This window comes from Monodon monoceros, unplaced genomic scaffold (genome assembly GCF_005190385.1).
Source record: "Monodon monoceros isolate NGI ecotype Baffin Bay Population unplaced genomic scaffold, NGI_Narwhal_1 Super_Scaffold_16, whole genome shotgun sequence".
Lineage (NCBI taxonomy): Eukaryota > Metazoa > Chordata > Mammalia > Artiodactyla > Monodontidae > Monodon > Monodon monoceros.
In genome coordinates this window covers 85,326,116-85,350,318 of record NW_021703772.1, presented here as the reverse complement: position 1 = coordinate 85,350,318, position 24,203 = coordinate 85,326,116, and the positions used below count along the sequence as shown (strand labels likewise).

The 24,203-nt window shown below is 39.0% G+C and overlaps 1 long non-coding RNA gene and 1 pseudogene across 2 annotated transcripts; both read left to right on the top strand.

The window, feature by feature from the left end:
* Positions 1-402: 402 nt before the first annotated feature.
* LOC114897023 lies at positions 403-13,603 on the top strand. 2 transcript variants are annotated; one of them, XR_003793985.1, is made up of 6 exons: positions 403-515; positions 7,990-8,083; positions 8,943-9,080; positions 10,136-10,295; positions 12,172-12,268; positions 13,424-13,603. It is a non-coding gene; the product is annotated as an uncharacterized LOC114897023 (long non-coding RNA). The 2 variants fall into 2 exon arrangements; XR_003793983.1 differs by having other exon boundaries at positions 12,103-12,268.
* An 8,839-nt stretch (positions 13,604-22,442) lies between these two features.
* Positions 22,443-22,937, top strand: LOC114896589 (annotated as a pseudogene).
* Positions 22,938-24,203: the final 1,266 nt, after the last annotated feature.

The window sequence follows — 24,203 nt, the reverse complement described above, 5'->3', positions numbered from 1 at the left end:
TTAGTCATGCAGAAGCACTTACATAACACACCACAATGGGTTGCAATGGCTACCTTCTTTATTCCCAGGGACTCCTTCTGCTCTATTCACCAGGGCTCAGCACAGTGCCTGGCACAGAGGAGGTGCTCAACTAATATCAAATGAATAAAGAGAAAGAAGGAATTAGGGAGATGCTTATAAAAAACATAATAAGGTATTAATTTTAAGGTTTAACAGTGCCATTGTTTTAGAACATCTGCAAGGAAATCAAAATTGTAAATATTGAAGAATCTCCCTGGAATTTTAAAATGATAACAATATGCCATATTTACCTACACAGTTTCCATTTTTTCCTCAGACATTTTTCCTTTAAAGCAGTACAGTATAAAGGATATGGAGCTGTCATATTGACAGTAGTGGGCTGGGAGACTTCTGGCTCCAGCACAATTCACTACTTGTGGAGAGCCAGGGCTATTAGCTGCAGTGGTTGCCTTCAAGAAGCCTCTGAAGATGGAATATTCTGGAGATGTTAAGAGGTACGCATTTTGTCTATTTCTGAAGGGTTTTTCCACTGAGTGCTTTTATGTTTTTTGTGGGTGAGAGGGAATGTGGTCAGTTATATATTATTCTTTCTAACGTTCAGCTGGACCTCAAGAGAGGATCTTATTTGAAAGATGTAAAAAAAAGCTTCAAGCAAGGAGCCAAGTGTAGCCACCAGACATTGAGGAGTTCTGAGTGCTCAGAGAAGGTACCCCTTCCACCACATGTGGACTGCTTGTCAGAGGACCGGCCAGTGCCAGATGCCAACCAGAGAAGGCCAGTCAGCATTGCACAGTGCCCAACCCTTGGGTTGGGGTTTGGTGGCTCAGGCTCCAGGGACTTCTGTGCTAGGTTTCTGGTGCAGATGGTATCTGGGGCTGATATGGGTGGGGCCATCTCATTCATTAGGAACTGAAGGCACTCCAGAGCTTACAAGTTTCATGGGCCTAGGAAAATATTTAAGGCTTGATCACAATTATATTGGTTGCAAATTACAAGAAATACGAAATCCAGACTAATAAATACAAGCAAAATGCAGCGTTATGTCAGCTTTGAAAAGAGTATCGTAAAAATATCATTACACTTTTTTTTAAAAAATTAATTAATTAATTAATTTTTGGCTTCATTGGGTCTTCATTGCTGCGTGTGGGCTTTCTCTAGTTGCGTCGAGCAAGGGCTACTCTTTGTTGCAGTGTGTGGGCCTCTCACTGCGGTGGCCTCTCTCGCTGCAGAGCATGGGCTCTAGGCCCATGGGCTTCAGCAGTTGTGGCTCGTGGACTCCAGAGCGCAGGCTCAGCAGTTGTGGCGCATGGGCCCAGCTGCTCCATGGCATGTGGGATCTTCCTGGACCAGGGCTGGAACCCGGGTCCCCTGCATTGGCAGGCGGATTCTTAACCACTGCGCCACCAGGGAAGCCCAATATCATTACATTTGAAAACAGTTTTTAGGTTAAACATTTTCACTCTGCAAGCCTTCTTATGTGCTTGATGATGGGTTGAAAATAGTTGATTATAAATTTGGCGTATCACTTGAGAAACAAAATTATAAAGATTCCTTGAAATAAAATGATAAACATTGCTTCAAAATTTTTACAGCAAAATGATTTTACTTAATGTGGAACGTGAGTATATTTTAATCTGTTTGATATAATTGCTCTCTAGAAGTAATGGTACATGGGGTCTGCAGAGCGTTTAAGCTGCCTCAAATCTGGGAGACTGAATGGGAAAAAGTATGAGGTTAGGTATATTTTAAAGGGTGCTAAGAGAACATTACATAGATGCCTAGCAATATTTCCTTATAAAGTGAAGTATCCAATGAGCCCCTTGCTTTCAATGAAATATTTTATGGCATGCAGACAGATAACTTTGAAAGCGATGGATCTAATCCTTAAGTATATTCTACTTGATAGCCAACCTGGATGAGGAGAAGGTGATAATTTGACCTCATGTAAATAATGCTGTGCAGTGCATCTTGTGATGTGTGCTTTTATGTTAAAATGCTTAAAATTGGTTTAATCTGTACAGCCAGGACAAATGCTCATTGTTTTCTAGTTGACTATACTCCTTTGGCATAGCTTGTGTGTTGGGGAAGGGAGATGACACCTCCAGTTTCAGTAAGAGGAGTTGTCAGTGAATGTACAGCTCTCTCTGAAGTAGAGTTATTTCTTAGCATGCTCTGAGCTTTGCCTGATAATGTGAAATGACTATTTTAAAGTATGTTTTATTCCTTACATAACCACACTATTTGCACATCAACAGATAAGAGTGCCCGGGTGCTTCCATTCCAGACTGCTCTTAATTATGTTTTTAACATCCTAGAAGGGCTATATTTGTAATTCAGTGAGTCCTTCAGTGCAGGCCATTAAATTTTGTTAATTAATATAGTTGTCTAGTATTTAGATAGAATAAATTACTCATTTTTTATTTCAGTATCTTGTATTCTTAACACATGCTTCTAGCTGTGACAGACACTCAGGTGTACTTATGTAATAACAGCTTTAAGTTTCATTTTATCAATGTGCACACGTTTTGGATGTCATATTTCTACAGTGTTTTTAGCTTTCGCACCTTACTCTTTTTTCCTTTCACAGAACGCTATGAAGTATTTGTTGCAAGTATTAGTTTCATTCTTGATAGATGAGGCAACTGAAGGCATGGACTGTTGAAACTAGTTGCAAAGCCACAGTCTTTACTTAATCCCCAGGGAAGGGCTCTCTCCAGATTTCCAAAGGAATTCTCCCACAGCCTTTGATGAAAAAAGGCAGGATGTAGAGTTTTAGTGATTAATTCTCCAGCTCCATGCTCTTCCCTGGGTTAGCCCAATTCAAAGCATCTTTAGGTAGAAGCTAACCCACAAGCCCCATTAGGAAGGGGCCCCGAATGTCTTGTCCACCTGTGTTTCCTGGGCACAAGATCATAATAATGACTAATAAGCATTTGTTGACTCAGTGAATGAGTGAATAAATGAATGGGAGTAAAGGCTCCTAACAGAGGTTTGCCAATGGCACCTGGCGCCCTCTGCAAAGCTCAGGAACAGTGGGCCTCTATCTGACCAATGACATGGCACAACCTGTGAGGACACCACCGTCAAAATGGCTCTCTTGGCCTGGCTTTGTCCTCTCTGCCCGCTTCACTCGTTCCCCTCAGGGCATCTTGAGACCTGGGTCTGGTGCAGAGGCCACCAAGTTTTGATCTGTTCCTCTGCATCAGAAGAGGTTAGGAAGCATGAATCCTATTCAGATTGGATGAGGTAAGTGGAAGGGGGCTAAATGCCTCCCAGGTGGTGATGGGCTGGGCCTTACAGCAAAGGCATAGAGGGCGTTAGCCCTAGAACTGTGTCTGTGCAGCACTTCTGACCTGCATCTGCATGGTTCAGCATGCCTCTGCTTCGGCACCAACCTCTCCTTCCTTCTGACCTTTCCCGGAGACAGCTAGCATGCTGTCCCCGCAAAATGGCCTTGGCTGAATTCTGCTGGGTGCAATGCTGCTGCCCTAAGGAAGGTGCAATAAACAGCCCTATGCGGTGCCTCGCACTGCGTGCTGGGAGCACGTTGCTGAGGTAACTGTTCCTTGGTCTCTACCGAGCCTTCTAGAGGAGGGGCACAGGGACAAATTTCTCCATGGTCTCATAAACAGGAATAATTGCATCTCTCCTGAGCAAATGGCTTCTTCTTTGTTTTAGGGAGACTGCAATTCATGTAATGGGTCATGTTTCCCTCTTTATGTAGCCTGCCTAAAGGCTCAGGTTCAAATTCACAGCCTACCCCCGGCAAGTATGTAAGACTTCCTTGCAAGAATTTTGTCTCTCTTATTTTCACTGTGTTTTTCCTTAGACTCATTTTATTCACCTATTTTAAATTTAGTTTATCTTATTGTACTGAATGCATTTTTGTCTCTTTGTATTTTGTTTGTTTGCTTTTTTAATAAACCAACTTAAATTCTTTTAAGAAAAAAAAAACAGGGTATAAAGAAATAAAAATAAAGACCAGTGAGTTCATGTAACACCTTTCAGTTTTTTAAAAAATTCCCCAGGCCTTAATTTCATACCTTTTCCTCCTCTGATCTCAACATCAGTCCATCACTGTCTAGTGTCATAATCCCTTCTGGAATTTTTTTTTTAAGGAATTTGACCATTATATTAAAAGTAAGGTGTTAATAGCTGATCCCTACAGCTGCTACTTTCTAGAAATGTGAATTTAGCTAAATTATTTAATCTTTTTCATTTGTAAGAAGAGTCATAATATTTATTTTGTCTGAAGGTTGTGAAGATTATGTGAAATACTGTTTGTAAAGTATCTAGTACCTTATTTGACACATGGTAAGCCTTTTGTTTAAAACAGTCTCATAAGTGGAAAGTGCACTGGACTCGGAATATAACGTCTCTGCTTTTTCACTCATTAGCTTATGACTTTGGGCAAATAAATTTTACTTGGAACCACATTTTAATCATATGTAATTTTATGGCATGGCTTAGAGAATCCTTACGGTTCTGGCTTTACTGTTATTCTTGGAACCTAAGGCTGGCCCTAAGTAACCTGTGAGAGTGTGCCCCCATTCTGTCCTCCCTAGAAATGGCATGGATATATTCACCTGGGCAAAGAAATGTCTGGGGAAAAGGGATCCAGATCTGAAGCAGGGAAACAAAACGGTCCATTGGGCTGGTCTTTATATTCTTCACTGGTGCCGATTATGATATTTGCAAGTGTAGTAGGGTCTTCTGGTATACCATGAATTGCTAGTGATTATAGTCCTGAACTCAAGTGGATTTCAAAATACATGCCATTATGGTTGCTGCTCTCTGTAGTGAAATGGTGTGTAACCCAGTCGTTTGGTGAATACATGGAGAGGTAGCAGTGGAACAAAGGGAGCTACTGTTGCTGGTCAATGACCCTGTTGGCCAATGACCACATTTGGTTCAGTCATGGAGGCAATCAAAACAAGTGTCTGTGTCCAAGATATGGTTTCTATTCAGGAACTAATGGGCAATAGGAGATCTCCAAAGCAAGAGGGAACTCATTTATCAAGAAGATAAATAAGAGTTTGTAATAGATAATGTAGAAGAATAATCTACACTGAAATGAAGCTACACTCTTAACAATTCAAGGTGCAGGGGAGCTTTGTGGTTAAGAGCACAGAATTCTTTAGTGTGTGGTTTTGACCAAGTTACTTAATCTCTCAAAGCCTCAGTTTCCTCATATCTCAGAAGAATATTGATACCTCATATGGTTGTTCTAAAGAGATAATATAAGTGCCAAGATATGTTACTCATGGGTAACTATTATTATTAAAACTATAAGTACTATTACAAAACTCAAATTCACACTGGACTTCAAGGTTTTGCTACCCCTAATCTAATAAACTATACACACTACAAGAATAAATGTTAAAAACAAACCATTAGGTGATCCAGTGGTTTGTTGGAGTAGAGTGCATATGCAGAGAAAAAAATTCTAATAAATGTTTGAATCAGTGTACCATGTCCATTAGTTTTTGTCTCTGGGATCTCACTTTAAAAAGGTCGCCATCTACTTTTGCTTTTGGTTGATTTCATTCTGTGTGTATAAGTTGGGATTATAAAGTAAAGACACTAGTTTCCATGAACTTCCCCCACTACTCTATAATTCCGTTTTTTCTACTTCTTTTGAAGCTTTCATCTCCTACCTTTGTGTGGGGTAAATGTAAATTAGCTCAGCTTGTTTTAAGAAAGCATTATGACCCTGAATCCTGAAAACTCTTTATTTTGTAACATAACTTTAAAAATGGTAAAAAAACTAACCCAGAAGAAAGTGAGTGGTAAGAGACTGTGGTACTACTGTTACAAAAACAGAGAAACCACTGAAAACTAGTCTGGTTTGGGTTCAAGTATTTTTGTTTCCATGAGCTTTAACTTTTGCTTGGTCCACTGAAAATTCAGAGAAATTTTGAGATTCTAAGTGGTAACAATGTGTGGTAGTTACAGCCTCAGAACAGAGCACCTGGGAGTGGTGGTTTTCTTGTGTATCACTGTTTGAATCTTTCAGAAGAGAAGTGAAATTCTATAATCCAAGTTTCATTGATTTATTTAATTTTGACCTTCATTTTTATGTGCAATCTCTCCTATGTCAAGTCACATGCTGGTCCATTTGGATTTGAAAGTTTATAGATAATTTTGCAGGCAGTATTTTCATAGAAAAGAAATTAGAACTGAAAACTAGGATTCTGGCTGCCTGGCACTTAAAAATCATGCTACCCTTAATTCAGTTTTTAAAAGATGTTCCATATTTATTTATTGATTATTGAATTAATGCACTAGTTTTTACAAGTAATTTCTCTGCATTATTTTTTTATTTAAAAACTTTTTTGAGTTGTGGTTACAAAACAGAAGGTAAAATTTCCCATCTTAACCATTTTGAGTGTACAGTTCTGTAGTGTTAAGCACATTCACACTGTTGTCCAACAGAGTTCCAGAACTTTTTCATCTTGCAAAACCAAAACTCTAGACCCGTTAAATAACTACTCCCCATCTCCTCCTCCCCAACCCCGATCAGTTCAGTTTTGAAGTGGGGTATGTATATGTTTTGTGATTAGGTCATTTAGGTGAATTGCAAACTGTAGGGTACTGTGTGCTTACTTGAAAGTATGGACAAGAGGCAAGCATGAGTGTTCTTAGTGGGTACTGCTATCTCAGAGCCTTCATTTACTTAACTGAAAGTGTTTAAATAATGCTCAGGGTCCTGGCTGGGAAATGAACATCATGGAAGAGGTTTAAGTGAAAGAAAGAACGAGTGAGGTTCTGACACCCTGGTACAGATCTCCTCCACTTACTTAAAAAGTCAAGATGATGAGATCAAGTCATCTCATTGGCTATCTACCATCACTACCTTCATAGCTACCATGTACTAACATGATGGGTGAAATATGGCAAGATAATAATGACGATGATGGTGTTGATGTGACGGTGATCATGAGAATAGTGATCACTCAGACTCATGGATGTTCCATCTTCTATCAGATCTCTTGCCTGATAATGTTCCAAAGTTTGGAAACTGTGTTTGATGATACTCCTTTAGCCTCCACAAGGTTAAATTCATAGACCTCATGACCTAGAGTCACTTAAGACTTGGTTCTAGAGTGTTTCAGGTACGTTTTACATTAAACAAGTTTTTATGAGTCAATCTGGGAATTTAATTATCATTTATAAACTTGTTCCCTTGCTAAAAATGTATTTTGAGTCCAAAACAAATAAATTAAAAATTTTAAGGAAACGATCCTTTAAAGTAGGAAATTATCTCAACTTGTTCTTGTAATTCTATATCAGCATTTAATAAAATATTTTAATTTGGTTTTGGAATAAAAGCGATAGCTTAATTTTAATAATGGAGGAGAACAGTAGGATACCTAAAAAATGAACAGTATTGCATATAAGTTCTTTGAATTAATTAAATACAAAGTCATTTATATATAGTTATTTGACTTTGAAATATAGGGTAAGTTTTTAAACTTTGAATGTTTTAATGATGTTTTTCTTATTTTGATGTTAACGTGAATTTTTACATCTCTCAACTCACATATTTTGCCTACTCTTGGCTAATCCTGAGTGGTAGGGAGAGCTAACCTAAAATTAAAAGTGTGTTTCAAACAATCTACAGATTAGTTGATCCAAGCACAGATAACCAAGTACAGATGGTGTTAGTACTACTTAGGTAGTGATGGGCTACAGGAAAATAGAATGAGAGGAATATGCAGTTTGGGTGAGCTATTTAACTGAATCTGGGTGGCAATATGCTTCCGAGAGTTTTTTAAGATCTTTCCAGTGGTGGAGTATATAGAGATAACTCCAGTATTAATTATAACGTTGGCATACGAAAAAAACCCATATGCTAACATCTCTTACCTCATTCATTGCTTGTACTGATGAGCTGATTTGGTCTCTAATCCTGGGTTCTTTTCCTTTCTTGAAGCCCCATCTGATTCCCTCTCTCTTCGTTGATAGGGACACCCTTTCTGGTTGGAGGAAGACCATTTTTAAGACAAAAGAATATGGGTGGCTGCGCTCCTCTGCTAGGACCTACACCAGAGTTAATATGGTGAGTGCACTCTGACCAGACTGTCATCTACAACTTGGGGACATTAACCAATATGGAAAGTGTCCAGGGATATGTAGAAATGACACCGGATTAGAACCCTAGGGGCCTTGTGGATAGGTTTAAGGAAACAATAATAATTTCATCAGTATTTACCAACAGTTGAATGTTTTCCATGTGCCAGGTGCTGTATGTATCATCTTGTTTAACCTTTACAAAACCTTATAAGGTAAATCTTCTGACTAATCCCATTTTGAGATTAAAAAAACCCCAGAGATTTAGAGAAGTTAAATCATGTTCCTCAAGCTTATGCAGGTGATAAAAGATCTGGGATTCACCCAAAGATTGCCAGACCCAAACACAAATATGTCAGTTATCCTCCTAGTGTTGCTACAGTGGTGGTGGGGATTTGAGACTTGGTTGCTGTACTTTGGGTGACCATTTTGCCTAGTTATTGCCAATTAGTTAAGTTTAAAGTCCTTTACAAAGTTCTCCTTTGTTCTGCTTCCTTCCTCTTTTTTACGTCTGGTTATTTTCTTCGCTCTTCTCATATCACTCTCAGATTGGACACAAAGGTCATGATTCCTGCTCATTCTCTTCCCTCACTGCAAAACCTGGATTAATTAAGACAGAGGAGCCAGAAATATGGTGACCAGTCAGTTTCTCTTCCTGTGCACTTTAGCCCAGCTATCAGGATGAATTTAGATTAGGCATACTCAAGGATATACATGAGTAATAACTATAAGCTTTCTCATAGATAACTGTATTGGGTGTGTTTAAATGTACAACTCTGTTTTTCTATTATTATGTGATATTTCATGTTGACTTGTCAAACTGAAAAATACCCATATTGATTTTGCAGAAAGCTTCACGTGTGAGATAAATGCACTCAAAGACTCCTCACAAGTAGCTCTTTGGAGCTTCAGATGTGAAATGGATCATTCCTCAATCTGTAATAGACCCTTCTGTGAAGCTCTTCAATCAAACCTGAGAATTCAAGGTGAAATTGAGGGGAGGATGGGAAACCCCTACAGGGGGATTTGAGTAAAGTGGCTGAGCGAAAACCTGGGGTACTTGCTGAGTCTTTTCTTCATTTCTTTTCTTGAGCATAGGAAGACTGTCAATCACTGTGTGACCTTACATGCTGTATGTGTGTAATGCCTGGGTACAACGAGACAAGCTGTAGAGGACTCCCTCTACACATGCACCTTTGATTTCTTTCCATTTGTCGTTTTTTCCTGACAACCTTCAGGTTATTTTTAAAGTGGTTATTTTATACAGATTTATTATTTTATTATTAGAGTTTCTCTTTCCATGAAATTATTTATATTGTTATAGCTGATAGGATGAATTTTTTTATCTTTTGAGAAAAGCATTAATAATCTTTTAAGAAAGTTAGTGATGTATGATAACTAGTTAGAAAGAATTGTCGTATTTTGTTAAGTGATGATCCTGGTAAGTACATCTTATTTAGAACTCATGTTTGTAGATCATGTAATGACTTTTAATTAGTTTGTTCCCAGTAAAGCAATAAGACAGATTTACCCCTACTAAGGGAAACAGTATTCTTCTGAAATTAGTTTTTATGTCACATTTTTTATTTATTTGGGGGCACATTTTCAATTGGATATTTCTAGGTTAAGTAAAAGAAACTCTAGAATTTTCAATGGGCTATTTATTTAGTTTGGGGGAGCTGTGAATCCTGACACCAAACTGAGTAATAAGAATTATGTTTTGGAATTTATGCTCAAATGTAGAATATGTTTGATAATAGTTTTTTGTGCTGCAGCTGCGGTGAAATGATTGCTCTCCCATATCTGTGTCATAGCTTTTCTAAGCCACAGAGACGGTGTTGTTTGTAAAGCTCGAATATTAGTATAATCTTAAGAGCAGCATATTAATTGCCCGGGAGGTTTACATATTTGTTCTACACACGTGATTAAGGATCACGGCATCTTTTACAGCATAATTTTAGAGATGGAGAAAATGACTATTGTTAATACTTGCTACTCTCAGTTTCCTCTACAGCAATGCCCTTACACCTTTCTTTTTCAGGCATTTTGTAGCATCCTAAACAGAAGGATATTGAAGGGAGCTGATTCTGCTTTGATCCTTGTGCTTGTTGTCAAAGCGCTTGGGATTGAAGAGACTGTTGGCTACAATTGACTGTGACAATTAGGAGATGATCAGAGCCCTAGAGTGGAGCACTTAAAGGGTAATTTACATGTCAGTTTGTCGAATAAAAAAAAAAAGATATTCAGCTAAGATTTTTTTCCCTTCAGAGCCTTGTAAACTGCAATTTGTGCTCTGGTAAGAAAAACCTGGCAGAGGAGTTAGGATAGCCATTACCATTTGAAAAGAAGCAATCATAAGGCCGCTGCTGAGCCCTTTGTCCACTAAAAATGCTGATTTGCAGGCAGTGAGTGAAAAAGTGGAACCGTCACTAAATAAAACGTAGAGTTAGGTAACTACCTCCCCCCCCCCTTGGTGACTTTTTAATGTTGGTTAAAGGTGCTTTTTAAAAAACATATCTTAAGTCCTACACTTACTATCATTATAACATTGTTATTGGTCATGAATGTTCTTTCCTAAAAACATAATAAAAGGATGCATTGAGGAAGTGGTAGGTGGAACGCGTGCCAACAGTCATTTGAAAGGCTAGAGCTGGCTATCAGTTGAATCTTATTCTTTTCCCTTTTGTATACCATCACAATTTTCTAGTCATCCTTTGCGCTATTTTCCCCCTACTGTATCAGGGTGCTCCTAGGTTTTTACATTTTTTATTTATACTCCAATTTTAAAGTAGAACTGTACTTCTAACCTTTGCATATTTAGCCTATTTGGGTGTATTTGGCTAAAAAATAACGTAGTTTCAGTCCATGATTTGCTATCCACATGTGGTCATCTCTATACTTTTCTATTAGGTAATCCATATAAACAAGTAAACAAAAATAGCTAGAAAGCTAAAAAAAAAATAATTGACGGTAAATATATGCTGATCCATTTAATTGTCAAATAGAATTTAAAAAATTAGTTCAGAAGCATTTTTGTCTCCCCTCACCCACTGGAAATCATTAATAATAAAAAATAATAACATATAGTTGCAAGATTTTCATTTGGATAATTGTCTGAAGAAAAAAGTTAATCTATCAACATAAGCATCCTATCCAGACATTTAAATTTGGTGTGTGTATTTAATTCAGATACGTATTAACTTTCGATGGCGGATACATCTTATATTCCATTTTTTGGATACTCGGCTATGGTGAAGGCCATTCGCAGAAAGGCAGCAGAGGGTTAGGAATGAGTTTGTCTTTATTCTAAAACGTTAGCCTTTATTGATGAGAGCTAGGAACATGCATGTCCTTCAAAAGCCAGAGTTTCCAGCAGCCAACTGCTGTTCTGGACACTGTATGTTGAGTTTTAAGGCTGCCCTTCCATTAAAGACGTTCACTAACTTTCAAATAAGAGGGCTTTATTTCTCTTCATTTAGTCCAATACCTTAACAACAACACATTTTTTTTCCCCAAAAGATGCCTTACAAAAGGAGTCACATTATACTTTTCAGAGTTTATGAAAATCACAATAGTCAATGTGGAGACAGGTTGAAAGAAGTCAGTAATTCAGAGGCAGATGTGGGGTCTCCTGTCTGCTTTGCAAGGAAGACCCTGAGCTTTTTTGGAAAGTTTTTCAACTCTCTAGTTTTCCTGTGTGCATGGCTCCCCTTGCAAAGAAGAACACACAGCAAGAAAAAAAAAAAACAAAAGTGAATAAGTGCATAGGTTATTAAGTACAAAAAGGATAATGAGAGAGAGAGTCAGAGAAGGGCTGGGTTTCCTTAGCATGTGTCTGGAGAAGGCAGGCAATGGTAAATTTGTATCAAAAATCAGGCACAGCAGGAGGTGTTCATCTCCCAGGTAATGGGTAAATGATGAGCAGATGAGCCATCCTTATATTGATGTAAGTATTTTGTTCCAGCCAGTCACAATTAACTTTGATTTGTTTTTACTTTCCTCTTATAGGTTTGCATTTAAAACACTCTTGGAGCACTAATTGTATAAAATTCTGGTAACTGCACATTTTCTTTTTAGAGAGGTAATGAGTGAATGAATGAAAAGGCAGGGATTATTTGCCATTCTAAGCGGGGATTGTCAGAACATTTCTACTTCACTGAAATTGTTTTGGAAGGTGAGCTGGAACAAGAATCTTGCAACTAAAATGAAGTGACTCTGCATGTGGTTCTTGGGTGTTTCTCTTCATCAAAGAATTCTGCAGAACTGCTGAATTACAAGTTGATTTAAATTTTATTTATGAGAGAATATTTAGGTGAATCCAAAGAAAACATTTTAGAGTATGCATATTTGACTCTTAACAAGTAAATAGGAGTCTTTGAGAGCTCATTTGGAACTATTTGAAATGAGTTTTCCTAACACCAACATGGTGTTTTTTTCAATATACAAATTGCCATGTTCTGACAAAATAAATTATTGAAATGCTTTGAAAAGTTTTTGGAAATGTACCCAAGGAAACAATATGTAAATTGTTTGAGTTAATACACATGTCAATTTATCAAAATGCTGCCACTGATGTAGAGAATGTACTTGAGGACACGGGGAGGGGGAAGGGTAAACTGGGACGAAGCCAGAGAGTGTCATGGATTTATATATACTACCAAATGTAAAATAGATAGCTAGTGGGAAGCAGCCACATAGCACAGGGAGATCAGCTCAGTACTTTGTGACCACCTAGAGGGGTGGGATAGGGAGGGTGGGAGGGAGATGCAAGAGGGAGGAGATATGGGGATATGTGTATATGTATAGCTGATTCAGTTTGTTATAAAGCAGAAACTAACACACCATTGTAAAGCAATTATACTCCAATAAAGATGTTAAAAAAAAAAGCAGAAAAGAAAATGCTGCCACTGAAAAGTCCTAGGACCTTTAGCATAACATTCCGGAACATTTACTGTCTTGTTTAAAGGTGCAGCTCTTTCTTTGTACTTGTTTGAAGGTGGCAATAGAGTTACCAGGTTTAGCAAATAAAATTAAAGAATTCCTAGTTAAATTTGAATTTCTGATGAACAGTGAATCATTTTTCAGCATAAATAGGTCCCATCACTCTTTGCATTTTATTTGGCAACCCTAGATGGCACTCTGATTAGACAGACATTGCAACCATGCATTGAATAGACAATTTAATTATTTATAAAATATAAAATGTCATTTATAAATCATTTTACCTTTCACTATCAGAATAGGGCAACAAACTTGCCCCTTTAAATAGAAACCACAGGACTTTTAAACTCATCAATGCTGAGTTTAATATCCCCTGTCATTTTCCTAGGGCAAGCTGTGACTTGTCATTTCGAGCATATAGTCATTTCAAATGTCTGACTAATATCATGGAGACTTCAGAGAAGGTGGCTGAGGAGTCTGGCTTACCTACATTGATCAGCTCTACAGAGAACTGAATGATGCAGTGGGGACATTTTTGCGAAGCCACGTCTTTTCTTTTGTGGTAGGATTGTGACTGCATATACACGTACTTACGTTACTGACCCTCCCAAGTTGGTGCCCATCTAGATCCTTCTGCCTGGTGTCAAACAAGCCAATAGAATGAGACTAAGTTTGGTTCAGAAGCAAAGGAAAGCTTTATTCTTGGATCAGAGAATGGAGAGGCGTGAGCTCCCGCTCTAGAGCCTCAGGCTTTCCCTATCAGGTCGTGGGTGGGGCTGCTTTACAGGCTTCTCATCAGCGGGAGGGGAGGGGGTTGAGTTCTCCCGGGGCGCGCAGCTGTGCCGCTCACGCTCCAGATGGCAGTGCCGGGCGCAGCGTCTCTTCGCACGGCCCTCTGCCGCCATCTTGAATTGAGTGTTGGGCTCCGCGTCTGCACACAATCTTGAGCTGAGGCGTCCAGTGCGGCCATTTTGCTCTAGGAACAATGGTCAGAAGCGCCGGGCGCAAGGCCTCTGCACACAACCGCCTATGAGCAAGTGAAACGACCAAGGACAAAGAAAACAAAAAAGGTTAGGCTTTATTTTATTATCCTCTGTTTTTATTTCTGGGTGACACATATGTATGTAAATATGTATATATGACCAAGTTTGAAACTCTGGTAATTCTGATCCTGGTAGCATCTTCTGGGAAGGGAAAGATTCAATGCACTTTTTTTTTTTGCGGTACGCGGGCCTCTCACTGTTGTGGCCTCTCCCGCTGCGGAGCACAGGCTCCGGACGCGCAGGCTCAGCGGCCATGGCTTACGGGCTCAGCCGCTCCGCGGCATGTGGGATCTTCCCGGACCGGGGCACGAACCCGTGTCCCCTGCATCGGCAGGCGGACTCTCAACCACTGTGCCACCAGGGAAGCCCTCAATGCACTTTTATTTCATTTAACTTTGTTCACCGTGACGTAGTTGCCATGAAAATAGCCAGGCGGGAAGTTTACTCAGTGCTCTGTGGTGACCTAAATGGGAAGGAAATCTAAAACAGCATGGATATATGTATAACTGCTTCACTTTGCTGTACAGCAAGAAACTAACACAACATTGTAAAGCAACTATATTCCAATAAAAATTAATAATAAATTAAAAAAACGAAGCTAAAACTTCCAGAAAATGAGATATCTGATTTATCTTTGGGGCCAGCATTTATTTTTGCTAGTATCATTTCTGTCGTAGTTCAGGCTGCTGTGACAAACTTCCATAGACTGTGTGGTTTATAAACAACAGACATTTATTTCTCACAGTTCTGGAGGCTGGGGGTCTGAGATCAGAGCGCCAGCATTGCCAGATTTTGGTGACAACCCGCTTGCAGGCTGGCAAGGGGCCATCTTCTTCCTGTGTCTTTGCATTTTAGAAGGTGGAGAATTCTGGTCTCTTCAGTCCCTAATAAAGGCACTAATAATCCCATTCGTGAGGATGCCACCCTCAGGATACAATCACCTCCCAAAAGTTCTACCTCTTAATATCCTCACATCGGGGGTTAGTATTTCAACATACGAATTTTGGGGGGATGCAAACATTCAGTCCATAACAATTTCTCACTGTCTTGATGCTTTTTATGGTCTGTCCGAAAGACTATTTGTAGCAGAAAAGTTTGGAGCCCTGTTTCCTATCCTCCTAAGGCCCCTTCTAATTTCAATTATAGCTTCAGTGGACAGCTCCTCACAAGCCCAGGCCACCAGAACATTTTTTGAGTCTTCCCAGTTTCTGCCTCAGAGCCTTCTCCAGAACTGCAGAAGCATGCTGGATGCTTCCTCAAGCTTAGCGTGGAAACGTGAGGGAGTTAACACCCTCAAGGGCAGCTCACAGCCAATGGGAGGCAGAAGTCTGTGGAAAAAAGTTCCAGCTTCCTGTCTTTTAGACAGGCAGTTCTGAGAGGCGCTTAGCATGCTTCTCAGAGGTCCCATCTTCAATAGCAGGATCTTATATCCCCTCATGCACATTATTTGGCTTTTCCCTCAACCCTGCTTCATCCTCTCCATTTCCTCATCATTTCTAGGGATAACTAATATGCATCCATTCCTTGTCTCAAGGTCTGCTTTCAGAAGAACTCTAGCTAAGACACCTCTGATGCTCCTTTCCTCCCAGCCACCAGTTCTCTCCTTGCTCTAGGTTCAGATATTTTGCTTCCTTAGGTTACATCAAGGCTTCCTTTTCTTATTTTCAGAGGAAGAGAGTTCTGCCACTGTACCTACCTCGAAAACTGTCATATCGGTTACCAAGCACACATGCACATTTAACTCACCAGAGCTCTCCTTTATAATAAAAAACACTTTTTATCAAACACCCACTATATGTGAGGGCATATGCTAAGGGATTCTTGAATACTGTTTCATTTAGTCCTCAGCATGTTACTGAGAAAAAATCAGTATTTCTATTTTACAAATGAAGAAACTGAGGTACGGAAAAAAATTAAGGGATTTCTTTCAAGACCACAAAGAAGCTGGTAAGTGGTAGAATAAGCACTGTGTTCTGATCTGTCTGACTCCAAAGCCCATTCTTTTTTTTTTTTTTTTGGCCACGCCATGCGGCTTGTGGGATCTTAGTTCCCTGACCAGGGATTGAACCCGGGCCCTCGGCAGTGAAAGCACCGAGTCCTAACCACTGAACCACCAGGGAACTCCCCTTTTTTCTTTTTTTTTTTTAATAAGTTTATTTATTTATTTGTTTTTGGCTGTGTTGGGTCTTCGTTGCTGTGCACGGGCTTTCTCTAGTTGGTGGTGAGTGGGGGCTACTCTTCGTTGCAGTGCACAGGCTTCTCATTGCTGTGGCTTCTTTTGTTGCGGAGCATGGGCTCTAGGTGCACAGGCTTCAGTAGTTGTGGCACGTGGGCTCAGTAGTTGTGGCTCACAGGCTCTAGAGCTCAGGCTCAGTAGTTGTGGCGCACGGGCTTAGTTGCTCTGCGGCATGTGGGATCTTCCCAGGCCAGGGCTCGAAACCGTGTCCCCTGCATTGGCAGGCGGATTCTTAACCACTGCGCCACCAGGGAAGCTCCCCTTTTTTCTTTTAATTGAGGTTTAATTTACTTACAACATTCTATTAGTTTCATTTCATTAGATCATTTCAGGGAAATGATCACCATAAAAAATCTAGTCACTATCAGTCACCATATAAAGTTACAAAAAGTTTTTTTTATGATGAGAATTTTCAAGATCTACTCTCTCAGGAACCTTTCAATATGCAGTACAATACCATTGACTGTAGTCACCATGGTACACACCACATCTCCATGACTTACTCATTTCACAACTGGAAGTCTGTACCTCCCAACTTCCTTCACCCAGTTTTCCCGCCTCCAACAATCCTCCCACCTGGCAGTCTCTACTGTTTTCCATATCTTCAGGGTTTGTTTTGTTTTGTTTGTTCATTTGCTTTATATTTTATATTCCACATAAAAGTGAGACCATACAGTATTTGTCTTTCTCTGTTTGACTTATTTCACTTAGTATAATGCCCTCAAGTTCCATTCACATTATTGCAATGACAAGATTTCATTCTTTTTTTATGGCAGAGTAGTATTCCAGTGTGTGTGTGTGTGTCTGTGTGTGTCTGTGTCTGTGTGTGTGTACCCCACATCTTCTTTATCCATTCATCCTTTGAAGGATTCTTAGGTTGTTTCCATATCTTGGCTATTGTAAATAAAGCTGCAATGAGTGAATACACCTTTTCTACTTTAAGTAATGATTCAGTGACTATAGGGGTGCTTATGTCTTTTCCAATTAGTGTTTTTGCATTCTTTGGATAAATACCCAGAAGGGGAAATTGTTGTATTGTGTCATAATTCTATTTTTATATTTATATTCCCTTTATACCTACTTTATTGAGAGTTTTTATCATAAATGGATGTTGAATATTGCTGAATGCTTTTTTCTGCATCTATTGAGATGGTCATATAATTTTTATCCTTCATTTTGTTAATACGGTGTATCACTTTGATTTGCTAATATTGAGCCATCCTTGCATCCTGAAATAAATCCCACTTGATCATGGTGTATGATCCATTTAGTGTATTGTTGAATTTGGTTTGCTAATATTTTGTTGAGGATTTCTGCATCTATGTTCATCAGGGATATTGGCCTTTAATTTTCTTTTTTTTCCCTCTTTTTTTGTGGTGTTTTTGTCTGGTTTTTATGTCAGGGTAATGATAGCTTCATAAAATGAGTTTGGAAGTGTTCCCTCCTCTTCAGTTTCTTGGAAGAGTTTGAGAAGGATAGGTATTAAATCTTTAAGTGCTTTGTAGAATTCACCAGTGAAGGCATCTGGTCCTGGACTTTTGTTTTTTGGGAGGTTTTTAATTACTGATTCAACCTCCTTACTAGAAATTGGTCTATTCAGATTTACTATTTCTTCCTCATTCAGTTTTGGAATATTCTAGGAATTTATTCCTTTTTTTCTAGGTTGTCCAGTTTGTTGGTGTATAATTGTTCATAGTAGTCTCTTGTGGCCCTTTGTATTTCTGTGATATCAGTTGTAATTTCTCCTCTTTCTTTTCTGATTTTATTTGAGCCCTCTCTCTTTTTTCTTGGTGAGTTTAGCTAGAGTTTTGCCAATTTTGTTTACCTTTTCAAAGATCATTTCTATTGTCTTTTTAGTCTCGATCTCATTTATTTCAGCTCTGAGCTTTGTTTTTCCTTCCTTCTGCTAAATTTGTGCTTTGTTTATTCTTTTATTTCTAGTTCCTTTAGGTGGAAAATTAGATTGTTTATTTGAGATTTTTTTTGTGTGTGTCTTGAGGTAGGCCTGTATTGCTATGAACTTTCTTCTTTGAACTGCTTTTGCTGCATCCCATAGAATTTGGTAAGTTGTATTTCCATTTCCATTTGTCTCAAGTATTTTAAAAAAAGTTCTCAATTTCTTCATTGACCCATTGTTTTTATGGTAGCCTGTTGTTTAATCTCCACATATTTGTGATTTTTTTTCCAGTTTTCTTCTTGTAATTGATTTCTAGTTTTATATCATTGTGGTCAGAAAAGATGCTTGATGTGTTTTAATCTTCTTGAACTTATTGAGACCTGTTTTGTGGCCTGGAGAATGATCTACCCTGGAGAATGTTCCATGTGCATTTGAGAAGAATTTGTATTCTGCTGCTTTTGGATGGAATGTTCTGCATATATCTATTTCTGTGTATAACCAGGCCTGTCTGGTCTAATGTATTGTTTAAGGCTGATATTTCCTTATTGATTTTTTATTTGCATGATCAATTCATTGATTTAAGTAGGATATTAAAGTCCTCTGCTATTATTGTATTCCTGTCAGTTTCTCCCTTTAGGTCTCTTAATATTTGCTTTATATATTTAGGTGCTCCTATGTTGGGTGAATACATATTTACAATTGTTATATCCTCTTGTTGAATTGAACCTTTTATCATTATATAATGCCCTTCTTTGTCATTTATTACAGACTTTGTTTTAAGATCTATTTTATCTAAGTATAGCTACTGCAGCTTTCTTTTGGTTTCCATTTGCATTGAAAATCTTTGTCTATTTCTTCATTTTCAGTCTGTGTTCTTATATCTGAAATGAGTCTCTTGTGGGCAGCATATAGATGGGTCTTTTTAAAAATAATCCATTCAGCCACTCTATGTCTTTTGAATAGAGAATTTAGTCCATTTGCATTTAAAGTGATTATTGATAGGTATGTACTTATTGCCATTTTGTTAATTGTGTTCTGGCTGTTTTGTATTTCCTCTCTATTCCTTTCTTCTTCTCTTGCTGTTTTCCTTTGTGGTTTGATGACTTTCTTTAGTGTTATGCTTAGATATTTTTCTTAATATCTATTGTGTATCTATTTTAGTTTTCTGCTTTGTGGTTACCATGAGGTTCACGTATAACTGCTTATATATATAACAGTCCCTTTTAAGTTGGTAGCAACTTAAGTTTGAACGAATTCTAAAACTCTACACTTTTACCAACCCCCTCCACGTTTTGTTTTTGATGTTACATTTTACATCTTTTTATTTTGTGTATCCCTTAACTGATTATTTTAGTTATAGTTATTTTTAATCCTTTTGTTTTTAACCTTCATACTAGCTTTGTAAATGCTTAATCTACTACCTTTATGATATGTTTACCTTTGCTAGTGAGATTTACACTTTCATATGTTTTCTTATTAATAATTAATGCCCTCTATTTTCAGCTTAAAGAAGTCCCTTTAGCATTTCGTATAAGGGCAGTTTAGTGGTGATGAACTCCTTTAGCTTTTGCTTGTCTGGAAAACTCTTTATCTCTTCTTCAATTCTGCACGATAACCTTGACATATAGAGTGCTCCTGGTTGGAGTTTATTCCCTTTCAGTATTTTGAATATATCATGTCACTCCCTTTTGGCCTGCAGAGTTTCTGCTGAAAAATCTTGTGATAGTCTTATGGTGATTCCCTTATATGTAACATTCTTTTTCTCTTGTTGCTTTTAAGTTTCTCTTCTTATATTTAACTTTTGACATTTTAATTGTAATGTGTCTTGGTATGGATCTTTTTTTTTTTTTTTTTTTTTTTTTGCGGTACGCGGGCCTCTCACTGTTGTGGCCTCTCCCGTTGCGGAGCACAGGCTCCGGACGCGCAGGCCCAGCGGCCATGGCTCACGGGCCCAGCCGCTCTGCGGCATGTGGGATCTTCCCGGACCGGGGCACGAACTCGTGTCCCCTGCATCGGCAGGCGGACTCTCAACCACTGCGCCACCAGGGAAGCCCCCGGTATGGATCTTTTTAGGTTCATCTATTTTTAGAATTTTCTTGGATTCCTGGATCTGGATGTCAGTTTTCCTACCTAGGTTAGGGATGTTTTCAGTCATTATTTCTTCACAGTTTTCTGCCCCTTTTCCTCACTTCTCCTTCTGGAACTCCTATAACACAAATGTTATTTCACTTGATTTTGTCCCATAGGTCTCTTAAGATATCTTCACTTTGTAAAATTCTTTTTTTCTTTTTGTTGCTCTGTTGGGTGAGTTCCACTGCCTTGTGTTCTGGGTCACTGATTCTTTCTGTTGCTTCATCTAGTCTGCTGTTGGACCTCTCCAGTGTATTTTTCAGGTTAGTTATTATACTCTTCAGCTCTGTGACTTCTATTTGGTACTTTCTGTATCTTTGCTGAAGTTCTTACTGTGTTCATCCATTCTTCTCCCAAGTTTCATGAGCCTTTTTATGACCATTACTGTATACTTTTTAATATGTAAATTACTTATCTCCATTTCATTAAGGTTTTTTCCTTAGGTTTTATCTTGTTCTTTCATTTGGAAAATATTCCTCTGTTTCCTCATTTTGGTTGACTCTGGTTTGTTTCCATGTATTAGTTAAAACAGGCATCTCTCCCAGTCTTGAAGGAGTGGCCTTGTGGAGATGAAACTTATCTTTCAACCTTGCCCTAGCTCTTGGTTGTCTTTTGAATCTTTGTGATTGTCTGAGTAGCCTGATTTGTTTTTGATAGGTCCCAGTTGTTGAAGGTGTGCCAAGACCTGTCAGTGTTCCAAAAAGAGGAATCCCAGTCAGCACCTAGTTTCAGGCTGATTGGAAGCCAGCCTGCCAGGCAGCAGTACTTAAAGTATGCTAATATATGCACTCCTGTGGGACCACAATCGTAAATCCTGCTGGCCTCTAGTCCATGTGATCAGGTGTTCCCTGGGCAACACTTGCAAAAATTAGGGCTTCAGATGAGCATATAAGCTTTTTTCTGGGAGGTACCAGCAAGCTGTAGTGAGGCTGAGGGAAAGTACAAAGATGGTGTTCCCCAGCCTACATTTCCTGAGTGCACCTCTGTGGCCTCTAGATACATGGCAAATCTGAAGCCTGCGCCTCAGGCTGAAGCTCCAGGACAAGTAAATAAGCCCTTTTCACAGAAGGGATGGGGGTGTGTTTCAGTCTGCTGTCTGTGCAGTGCCCTGGGGGTGGTCGCCTGCCAAGAACTGTCTTCTCTGATTGTTACAGAGAGTCCAGTGGGACCCAGGAATGCAATCCCCCCTGGCCACCAAAGCTAGATGATCAAGGAGCATCTCTTGTGTGAACTGTGTGTGCCTGCCAGCTTTAGCAAGCTAGTGGGAGATCATAGGACCAGGGCATACCTGCTAGCTTTTGCAGGGCTGCTAGAGAGCACAGGGTCAGGATGTGTCTGCTGGCGCTACTCAAGGTAGAGGAAGAGCACAAAAATGGTACCTGCCAGCTCCTCCATCCCCAGAGAGAGAGTCCCAACAGGGCCCTGCTCTCCTAGAAGGTACTTTAGGTTTTTCCAATGAATCTCCTTCACGTATAGTCTAGGCGCTTTTCAAACTGTTGCTTTTGTGCTGGTCCCCAGGGCAAGCCCTTTAGGAGAAATATCTCCGTTTCCTACAGCTTTGGTTTTCAAATCCAGGCATTTTGGGGGCTCATCTCTCCGTTGCAGATACCAGTGGTTGGGGTACCTGGGGTGGGGCAGGAACCCCTTGCTCCTCAGAGAGAAGCTCCAGATTTGTGAGATCCCTCCTGACTGTGGGTCGCCAAGCTGGGCATGGGGTTTTTGGCGAGACTTCGTCTCTGCCTCTCCTACCCATCTCCACGTGGCCCTTTTACTGTTTGTTGTGAAGGAAGTGTTTAGCTAGTTTTCAAGTCTTTTCAGAGGGTATTTTTCCATATGTTATTGTAGATTCGTCATGTCCATGGGAAGAGGTGAGTTCAGGATCTTCCTACGCTGCCATCTTCAAAGCCCATTATTTTAACCATTACACTATAGAGCTCACCATATAAGGCTCTTAGAAGTTAAAATTTCTTTATCATATACCAATATGAGTGGCTAAAGAGATAATTGGTTAGGAAGTAGAGATGACAGAGTTGGTTTATATCAAATAAGGCAAAATCTTTTTAAAAGCTTCTGCTCTTTTCAGGCTTTTTGTGCTAGCAGGATGAGCAAGTGTCATGGTTTTTATACTGCCAGGAAGCTCTGGGGCCACGGATGAGATCAGAAGTGTCATGATAAACAGTACAAGAAAGCCCATTTGGGCATAACCCTGAAGGCCAACCCTTTCGGAGGTGCTTTTCATGCAAAGGAAATTGTCCTGGAAAAAGTAGGAGTTGAAACCAAACAGCCAAATGCTGCCATCAGAAAGTCTTTCAGGGTCCAGCTGATTAAGAACAGCAAGAAAAAAAAATCATCTTTTTACCCAATGATGGTTGCTTAAATTTTATTGAGGAAAGTGATTTCTGGTTGCTGGATTTGGTTGCAAAGGTCATGCTCTTCTTGGCGACATGGAGTTCGCATTGTCAAAGTTGCCAATTTCTCTCTTTTGGCCCTCTGTGAAGGCAGAAAGGAAAGACTAAGTTTTGATGGTGAAAACATGGTAGTAATAAATTTTCATATGCCAAAAAAACCCCCCAAAGCTTCATATATCAACATATAATTGAACAAAAATTTTGAAATACTGGTTCCACTGTGAGACCTGAGGCTCCATAAATGTATGTCTATTTTGATTTACAGTGCTTTGCACATGTTAGGACTTGGTAAATATGCATTAAATGAATTAATTGGAATATTGTAGAATATAGTTTAAATTGACTTCAGTGAACTCAAATTCTTAGTGATCCACTTTATTAAACAATTGACTTTAGTATCTTTTAAGATGATTTGTTGCTTGAAAAAAAGTAAAATTCTAGTAGTATATAATTTAAGACAAATTGTTTAGAACAATGTTATAACATGGTTCTCAATGAAATATAGTGACTCCAGTTAATTTAAAACTCTTGGAGGCAAAAGGAAGTGAAAAGATTCCATCTGATGTTACAATAGGCACATAATTAGAGGTCTGGGAGTGTTAGAGTGCAAAGGTCATATGTAGTAAACATGACTTTCTGTGGAGACAGGAGAGGCCACAGAAAAGCCACACAACATCTATTCTCCACTTGGATAAGGGTGGGAGAGTTAGTAACCCTTTTGTACAACTTAGCTGGAGGGGAATGAGGACCCATGGCAGGTCTTCTGTGTCTGACTACCTATTTGACAAAATAATGTATTTTATAAATATTAGAATTTTGAACTCCTTAGGAGCTGACTACATTTTGGGATCAATTCTGTAAACCCCACATATTAATCCTGTTGTGTCCTTTGAGGTGGAGGTGGGAGCTTAACCATGCAAATTTTCCCTGACTTTTTATTGATAGAACTCCAAATTCTTTTCCAATTTCCATGCAGTTAGGGGTCCAACTATATGACAGTTTCTAAAACCTTCATGACGTTGTTAGTTTCATAGAATGAGAAAGCTGAGCATATGCAAAAGATGAGATTGTGCTTTGCTGGTTACTGTTGGTTTCTTAAGGTAACTATAAAAACTGGTAGCCCCTGAAGAGTGGAAGTAGAAACTACTGCAGTCCTAGTGTTATCACCACTGGCAGAATTAGCTACACCAATGAAAAATAACAACATCAGATGTAACTCCATCTTTCCTTGGTCAGCAGTGGGAGCTAGGTAATAAGCAAAAGTAAGTTTTGTCTATTGGATTTCAAGACTGTAAAAAGAAGTCTAATATTCTGCCATTCAATATGCTGGATGGGAATACTGTAAGACAAATTCAATACAAACTAAAGGAACTTCAACATGAGTATAAATGTCTAAAATTCTACCCAAAAGATATTTTTAAAGTTCTTTTTACATGAGAACCAAACTTCTCCTT